Raw genomic sequence first — 9,579 nt, 5'->3', positions numbered from 1 at the left:
AATCCCATATGAGAAAACACTTCAAATCAAGTGTTTGGAGTGACCCGTGTGACATCTATGGATGTATAAGCCTTGGAAAATGAGTTTGCTCTTTAAGACTAAACTCCTTAGGGAGTTTACAGCCCTAAGACTATGAAAACATGCGTTCATGGCCGTGAACTCATGAATGATAGGTATTATGGTGTCAAATGGTCAAATAACACTTTGGAAGGGTTGCTATGATTTAATCTAAGGCATAGGAATGAGTTAAACCACCAAAGGGACCATCAAAGGGAGTTTACGACCCTAAACTAGGATTTTACGGCCGTAAGCTCCTATATCCTTCTTATATTAATTATTTGGTGCCCTTAGATCAATCACATGTGATTCAAACCAATTTTACAAGCCTTAGAATGAATTTAGGGCATCATTTGGCTAGTGTATACGAGTTTACGGCGTAGGAACCCATTCTAGGGGGGTTTACGGCCGGGAACTCTCAAAGGGATTGTTTACATCAAGTTTAAGGCCCTTAAATCGATTGTGGTTGATTCTAGAATGTAATTCAAGGCTATTGGTGTGTTTATGTGGCATTTAAACACTTGAATTTCAATTTACTCTCCATGGTAATGATTTTACGGCCCAAGCATGTTCTTGGGCAATAAACTCATGTTTACTCCCCAAAATTTAAGTTTAAGGTGTTCTAAGTCCGGTCCATTAAGCCATTTAGCCATATCTAAGCTCCAAAGATGGATTAGAAGGGTTTAAAGGCTCAAAAACCCGTTATATGTGTGTTTACGACCCAAGCATGTTCCAGGGTCGTAAACACATGAAAATGGTCCTAAATCATAGTTTGAACTCGGATTTGGATGCTAGAAAGGTTGTACAACAAGTTAGGGAGGTTACCTTGATGAAATGGAGCTTAAATTTGATGATTTTGGACTTGAACTCGGATTGGAAGAGAGAGGTTAGAGAGAGAGTAGTGAGAGAGAGCAAAATCTTCAAATGGAACCTTAAACCACTTTAAATATGTTCCAAGTTCGGGACACGGTGGAATTCTACACGATACCGACGTTATACGATGCTTTTGGCCATACCCGATTAAGTTGTCTTAACCCGGTATGGTCGATTCTAAAATGTTTCTGATTACTAATATTGAGTGTTAATATGGGTTCTAAACACGTTTGGACACCCATTAAGTCATAATAGAAATCCACATTTATGACTTAATTTAATGACGTAATGGAAACGAAACTGAAAACGACGAATATATTAATAAAAAAGGGTTACAAATGATGGAACGAAATTCGGGTTGTCACATTATCCCCCTCGTTAGACGAAATTTTGTCCCGAAATTCAGAATTAAGATACAAATCATGGATCTGGGAAGCGATGCGGATATTTTTGTTTCATCGAGTCTTCACGCTCCCAAGTGAATTCCGGTCCCCGCTTGGCATTCCAGCGAACCTTCACTATCGGGATGCAACTTTGTTTCGTGCGTTTGATCTCTCGATCCATGATTTCGATCGGTTCCTCCACAAAGTTTAGGTTTCCGTTGATCTCGATCTCGTCTAGCGGAATCATGAGGGTTTCATCGGATAAACACTTTTTAAGGTTCGATACGTGAAAGACGGGGTGGATGTTGCTAAGCTCGTGAGGTAATCGAAGTTTATAGGCTACTGGACCGATCCTGGCGAGGATCTCGAAGGGTACAATGTACCTAGGATTAAGTTTCCCATGCTTTCTAAAGTGTACCATCCCTTTCCAGGGTAAGACCTTCAACAGGACACGGTTTCCAACCTAGAACTAAGTCTATAGCTACCAACATTTACTCACATCATCTTTTATCTCTCATCATTCACCTACCCATGTCATATCCAACATATTTGTATATATATATATATATATATATATATATATATATATATATATAAAATACGTATACAGTTTAGACTTATTCCCATATATATATATATATATATATATATATATATATATATATATATATATATATATATATATATATATAGGGTTATGTAAAGTTTAGTTATCTGTTATGTTACACGGTTCTGGTTATGTACAATTGTTATCCCAGGAAAATCCCATATTTTCCTAAAAGTTGGCTACCGATCTGAAATGTAATGTGAAAGATGTATACTGAAAACCAGGTTATCCTTGTAAAGTGTATTTTAGTTCACCAATCCAAAATGTAATGTAAAAGATGTATACTGTAAATGTATTCGTTTTAACATGTATATAAAACTAATGACTACAAAGTAAACTTGTTACTGAAATCCATTATTATTAAAAAGTAAATCTTTGTTATCCAAATTGCGAGTTCCATAACCATACGATAGACTAAATATGGCAATAAGTAGTCCATCTCACTTTTTGACTTTTGTCACCCTTGAACCTTTCGGTTCTGCTATAGCTAGCAGCCAGGTACGGGGTAGTTAGCCCTGTATAGATCTATACATTCAAGTCATGCTCCCTATCTAATAGATTCTAGTTACAGGGGCGGTCCACCACTCACGTATCTGTGTGGAGTGTTCTTTGAGGACGTGTCTCCAATTTATAGGAATAACAAATTTACTAGTAATAATACAGAAAGGTCAAATGACGATCCTCCACTCGCGTATCTCTGTGGAGTGTTACCGAGGACAAACCATATTCTAAGATTCATGTTCAAAGTTCAAATGTTATGCTTTTAACTGTTATGATGTGGGAAAACATTTGTGAAAATATAAAATACAACAATTTATAATGTTTTTCACAAATAATACAATAGTGTGTTCTTTAAGTTAGAACGGTTATCTGTTATGATTTTCAGTGTTAAAAGCATATGTATTATGAAACATAACACATATAAAACAAGTTTTGAGTACAAGTATTCCTTGTACTTTGCTTGTTCCCCCCCCCCCCTTGAAAACAGTGAAAAACATTGTAAAAGGGTAGGGTTATGAGCTCACTAGACGAGAAAACGTGACGATTTGGATGCTATGTGTCGGTTCGGGGCTTGATAACGCGCGAGGTTCCTATGTAATATGAAATGGTATACAAATTTATCTAGTTAGACTTTAAATAACTAATTAGATATGATTATACACTCCAATACAAGACAACACTTCAATCAAGTGTTTAAAGTGACCCAGGTCAAATCTACGGACGTGTAGGACTTTGGAAAATGTGTTTACTCTTCAATAGTAACCTCCTTAGGGAGTTTACGATCCTAAGATTATGAACACATGAGTTCATGGTCGTGAACTCAAGAATGTGGGGTATTATGGTGTCAAATGGTCAAATAACACTTGGGAAGGGTTGCTATGATTTAATCTAAGGCATAGGAATGAGTTAAACCACCAAAGGGACCATCAAAGGGAATTTAAGACCCTAAACTAGGATTTTACAACCGTAAGCTCCTATATACTTCTTATATTAATGATTTGGTGGCCTTAGATCAATCACATGTGATTCAAACCAATTTTACAAGCCTTAGAATGAATTTAGGGCATCATTTGACTAGTGTATATGAGTTTACAGCCCAGGAACCCATTCTAGGGGGGTTTATGGCTGTGAACTCTCAAAGGGATGGTTTTAATCATGTTTAAGGCCCCTAAATCGATTGTGGTTGGTTCTAGAATTTAATCCAAGGCTATTGGTGTGTTTAAGTGGCATTTAAACACTTGAATTTGAGTTTACTCTCAATGGCAACGAGTTTATGGCCCAAGCATATTCTTGGGCAATAAAATCATATGTACTCCCCAAAAGTTAAGTTTAAGGTGTTCTAACTCTGGTCCATTAAGCCATTTAGCCATATCTAAGCTCCAAAGGTGGATTGCAAGGGTTTTAAGGCTCAAAAACCCCTTATATGTGTGTTTACGGCCCAAGCGTGTTCCAGGGCCGTACACACATGAAAATGATCCTAAATCATAGTTTGAACTCGGATTTGGAAGCTAGAAAGGTTGTACAACAAGTTAGGGAGGTTACCTTGATGACATGGAGCTTAAATTTGATGATTTTGGACTTTGAATATGGATTGAGGAGAGAGGTTAGAGAGAGAGAGAGAGAGAGAGTATTGAGAGAGTGAAAAAGCTTCAAATGGAAGCTTAAACCACTTTAAAAATGTTCCAAGTTGGGGACACGGTGGAATTCTATCCGATACCGACGTTCTACGATGCTTTTGGTCGCACCCGATTAAGTTGCCATAATCCGATATGGTCGATTCAAAAATGTTTCCGATTACTAATATGGAGTGTTAATATGGGTTCTAAACGTGTTTGGACACCCATTAAGTCATAATAGAAATCCCACATTTATGACATAATTTAATGATGTAATGGAAACAAAATTGAAAACGACGAATATATTAATCAAAAAGGGTTACAAATGATGGAACGAGCATCGGGTTGTCACAAATGTACTCCTTGTAACTGTTCTCATGTTTCCTGTTTTCTATTTTGAAATTAACACTCCTATGTAACGTACCGCTATGTACGCATACTTACAAATAAAAGTGATTTACTCACTGAAGGGATACTTTTATACCATGACCCACGATGGTACCACTACCATCGCCCGTCATATACCAGTTGTGAATACTTAAGATGAGTCAGGCAGTCGACTGAGCATCTCTACCTCAAATCCTCAACCAATTAAGGAAAGGGGACCTAAGCGGAGTCACTCACTCTAAGTCTGCAACATCTTAGTTGCGCACAACCCTGATGTATATGGTGAGCCATAATACCTTCTCTAGAGGATCTTTTAGTTCTCTTGAATATTTTGATGGGTTTTGTACACAAGAACATTCCTAAGTGCGCATACAAACCCTAATGCTCGGATCTAGGTTTCTCTAATTAAACATGCATTGAATCCAAGACTCGTAATGACTTATTAGGTATAAGAACGACACAAAACAAGAGTTAGAAGCATACCTTGAAACACTTGTTTGATCTTCTTGTTCTTGGAGCTTTAGAGTCACAATTATCACTCCTCTAATGGCTTACAAACACCAACTAGCAAAGAGGATGATTTTCAGAGAGAGGAGAGAGTAGGAATTCGGCCATGGGTTCTCTACTTTAGATGATGTACCGATTTCCCTTTGCCATAGGGTCTATTTATACTTGTAGACTCCTAAAGGGTTACAACTCAAACCCTAGTTGGATAACTATTACTCAAAGCAATCCAAATCCTTCCCAAGATAATGCCTTGGACGATTTTGAGGCTTATCGTAGCCTAGAAATCATCTAACCCTTATCCAATAAGGATTTACAGTCTAAAGTTTAACTATCAAGCAATTAACAGTTTATACCCTCTTATTTAATTAATCTATGACTTATATTAATCAAATAACTATATTATTATTCCTTATATTATTCTCATAATATATTAATAATATCTATTCTCTCATAATAAATCATCCTACCAAGTTGCTATGGTGAAGGCAACCCAAAAGGACCATGCACAATCGGGTCAAATACTTGCCTAATATAGTTGCAGCCTTAGACACTATTCCAACAGTCTCCCACTTGGATAAGTCTAGTAACTATATGCGCAGGTACATTCCGATTTGCAATCGTAGCTCTCAAAGACGCTGTCAAACTCTGATCTAATCAATCTTGTCCTTTAGATAAGGGATCGTACAGTCCTCTGTTAGATATCATGCTGACAATACTATGGAATAGTTAGTCTAGCATTTGGTTTCTCGATTTCTGATTTATTTGACGTAGAACTTAATCGAACACATCAATTCAGTTCTGACTGGGCCCGGCACGTAAGTCAAATCAAATCATCGAGCGTCCGAAATATCACTTTTTCCTTCAAAGGATAAAAGTTACAGATAAACTTCGACTTATATGCATTTACTTATTCATTAACCAACTACACACAACAATGTGTTTTATAACATCAAGTTACCAATGCGTTTTCGCATTATCAATGTACAATCAATTAACCAATAACAAACCATACATCTCGGTTTTAAGACTATATGATATTATCGTCTTGCGATCACCCATTTACTATCACATTCCATAAGGTGATTCCAGCAAGCACGGGTTTGTTCCAATGCTCAAAACTAGTTCATAAGCACTCATGAATGTTGCAGCAATCTTTTGCTATGTCTAAAACCATTTAGACAATCTACACACCTATTCATGACAATCTTCATTCATATCTACTTCCGACATATGAACGATTGTGGATCATTTGAACAATTCGATTATTCTTAATAAACTCAATTATTCTGGAAGTCAAAACATGCAAAGTGAAACAATAGTTAAACAATTAACATAAGATAGTAACATTACTTACAAATAAAACTCATTTATTTAATCATCAAATGTTAATTACATTTATCTATTACACGTTTATAATACTATCTAATCTACGCTAATATCATCCTTCAGCCCAATACTCCTAGCATGCATGCGAATGCTTAACCCTACTCAGTCCCTTCGTAAGCGGATCTGCTGGGTTATCTTCTGATGATATTCTCTTCACTACGAGTTGTCCTTCTTCTACACGATGTCTAATAATGTGATATTTTCTGTCGATATGTCGTCATCTACCATGATCTCTCGATTCCTTGGTCAAGGCAACCACACCTTCATTATCACAGAAAATCTCCATGGGCTCCTTTATGGTAGGTACAACTCCAAGATCACCAATGAAGTTATTTAGCCATATTGCCTCATTCGACGCTTCGCTCGCTGCGATGTACTCTAATTCGCACGCTGAATCAGCTACAGTTTCATGCTTGGAACTTTTCCAAGTTACTGCTCCTCCATTCAGGGTAAACACCCAGCCCGACTACGAACGGTAGTTGTCCCTGTTGGTCTGAAAACTGGCATCGCTATACCCTCGCACCTTCAAGTCATCACTCCCTCCAAGGACTAAGAACCATTCCTTCGTCCTCCGAAGGTACTTAAGGATATTCTTCACCGCAATCCAATGGGCTCTGCCAGGATTCCCTTGATATCTACTAACCATGCTCAAAGCAAAGGCTACATCAGGGCGAGTCTTACTCAACTTGGCATTGCTTTGTATTGGTAATTCTCCCTTCTTCGAGTTTTCCATACTAAAACGTTTTAGCACCTTCTCTAAGTAAGTGTTCTGACTAAGACCTATTAGTCTCTTACTTCTTTCTCTTTCTATCCTTATTCCCAAAATATAGGAAGCCTCTCCGAGGTCCTTCATAGCGAAGCACTTCCCGAGACAGGACTTAACCTCCTGCAGAGTCAGGACGTTGGTTCCTATGAGTAATATGTCATCGACATATAGAACGAGAAAGCTTACTACACTCCCACTGGCTTTGACATATACACATGATTCATCTTCGCTTCGTACAAATCCAAACTCTTTGACTTTCTCATCGAAGCAAAGATTCCATCTGCGAGACGCTTGCTTTAGTCCATAAATGGACTTCTCAAGCTTACACACTCTATTCAGATGCTTTGGATCCACAAACCCCTCTGGCTAAGCCATGTAAACATCCTCAGCCAACTTTCCGTTAAGGAAAGCGGTCTTGACATCCATTTGCCAAATCTCATAATCATGAAATGCGGCAATAACTAGCATCACTCTAATAGACTTTATCTTCGCAACCGGTGAGAAGATCCCTTTATAGTCAACTCCGGGTGTTTGAGTAAAGCCCTTCACAACCAATCGTACTTTATACGTGTGTACTTTTCCATCCACGTCGGTCTTCTTCTTGAAGATCCATTTGCACCCAACGATCTTACGTCCGGGCACATTATCAACCAAATTCCAAACTTGGTTATCATACATGGATTGGATCTCGCTATCCATTGCCTCTTTCCATTTCGCAGACTCCGGGCCTGCCATGGCTTCCTTATAACTATTAGGTTCATCAAAGTTTATTAGTGTACTATCACTAATATACATGTCCCCTTCGGCAGTAATATGAAAACCATACAACTGGGGTTGAAACCTAACTCTTTCGGAATGTCTAAGAGGTAATGCTACATCAATCGGTTCAACCGGAGTTTCCTCCTCAGGTTGAGCGCCAATGGTTGAGGTTCCTTCATCTATCAACTCATGAATCTCTTCAAGATCGATTTGCCTCCCACTGTCTCCTTGGCCTATGAGTTCTCGTTCTCGGAAAACTCCTTTCCTCGCAACAAAGACAACATTGTCCTTCGGTCTATAGAATAGATATCCAAAGGATTTCTGCAGGTAGCCGATGAAAATACATCGCTCACTACGAGGTTCGAGCTTGTCGTGAGTATCTCGTTTTACGAAAGCCTCGCAACCCCAAACCTTGATATGTGCCAACGAAGGAGCTTTCCATGTCCACATCTCGTGAGGTGTTTTGGTAACCTTCTTGGTAGGGACTCGGTTAACGATTTTGGCGGCAATCTATAAGGCATACCCCCAAAAAGAGATAGATAGCTAAGCACGACTCATCATAGAGCAAACCATGTCCAAAAAAGTTCGATTACGCCTTTCTGCCACACCATTCAATTGTGGTGTCCTATGTGGCGTCAATTGTGAAACTATTCCACACTCCTTGAGATAATCGTGGAATTCAACACTTAGGTACTCTCCTCCTCGATCGGATCGAAGCATCTTGCTCTTCCTGCCCAATTGATTCTCCACTTCATTCTTGAACTCTTTGAACTTTTCAAAAGTTTCTGACTTTTGCTTGATTAAGTAGATATACCCATATCTACTATAGTCATCGGTAAATGTCACGTAGAAGCGGTTTCCATCCTTCGTGGTAGATCTAAACGGTCCACATACATCGGTATGTATGAGGTCCAATAGACCCTCACCCCTTTCGCACGTACCAGCGAAGGGTGACTTAGTCATCTTTCCAAGTAAACAAGACTCGCATGTGTCATCTTCCCTAAGGTCGAATAACTCCAACACTCCATCCTTTTGGAGTTGGGCTATGCGTTTCTTGTTGACATGTCCAAGACGACAATGTCATAAGGATGCCTTATCCATACTATTGAAAGAATCTAAGTACAAAAAATCATTTCCTAAGTTATCAACAATCATAACAGTTTCATAAATTCCATTACATGGTATAGCTTCAAAGTAAAAGACACCATTTAGATAAGCTAAAACAGAACCATTCTCATTATTAAAAGAAAATCTAAAACCTTGTCTAAACAAACCATGAAAAGAAATGATGTTTCTAGCCATTTTTGGCGAATAGCAACAATTGTTCAAATCTAAAGATAAACTATTCCTAAGCACTAAAGAATACACTCCAATCTTTGTCGCATGCGACGATCTTCTGTTCCCCATGATTAGATTTATTCTTCCATGCTCCACGTCTCTACTTCTTCTTAGTCCGTGCACATTGGAACAAATGTGGTAACCACAACCGGTATAAAGAACCCAAGAAGTATTGTGAGATGAATCACTAGATTTAATTGTATATATACCTGCGAAAGATGGCTTGATCTTTCCTTCCTTGATGGCTTACAGGTACTTTGGGCAACTTCTCTTCCAATGTCCTATCTTGTGGTAGTGATGGCACTCTGCCTCCTTCGGGTTAGAGTAGGGCTTAGCGGGATCAACTTTGGTCCCACTAGAAGAGGCACCATCTCGGGCTTTCACCTTGCGATATTTCTT

Source organism: Lactuca saligna, chromosome 1, assembly GCF_052625555.1.
Source record: "Lactuca saligna cultivar CGN05327 chromosome 1, ASM5262555v1, whole genome shotgun sequence".
Taxonomy (NCBI): domain Eukaryota; kingdom Viridiplantae; phylum Streptophyta; class Magnoliopsida; order Asterales; family Asteraceae; genus Lactuca; species Lactuca saligna.
This window is presented reverse-complemented; position numbering follows the sequence as displayed.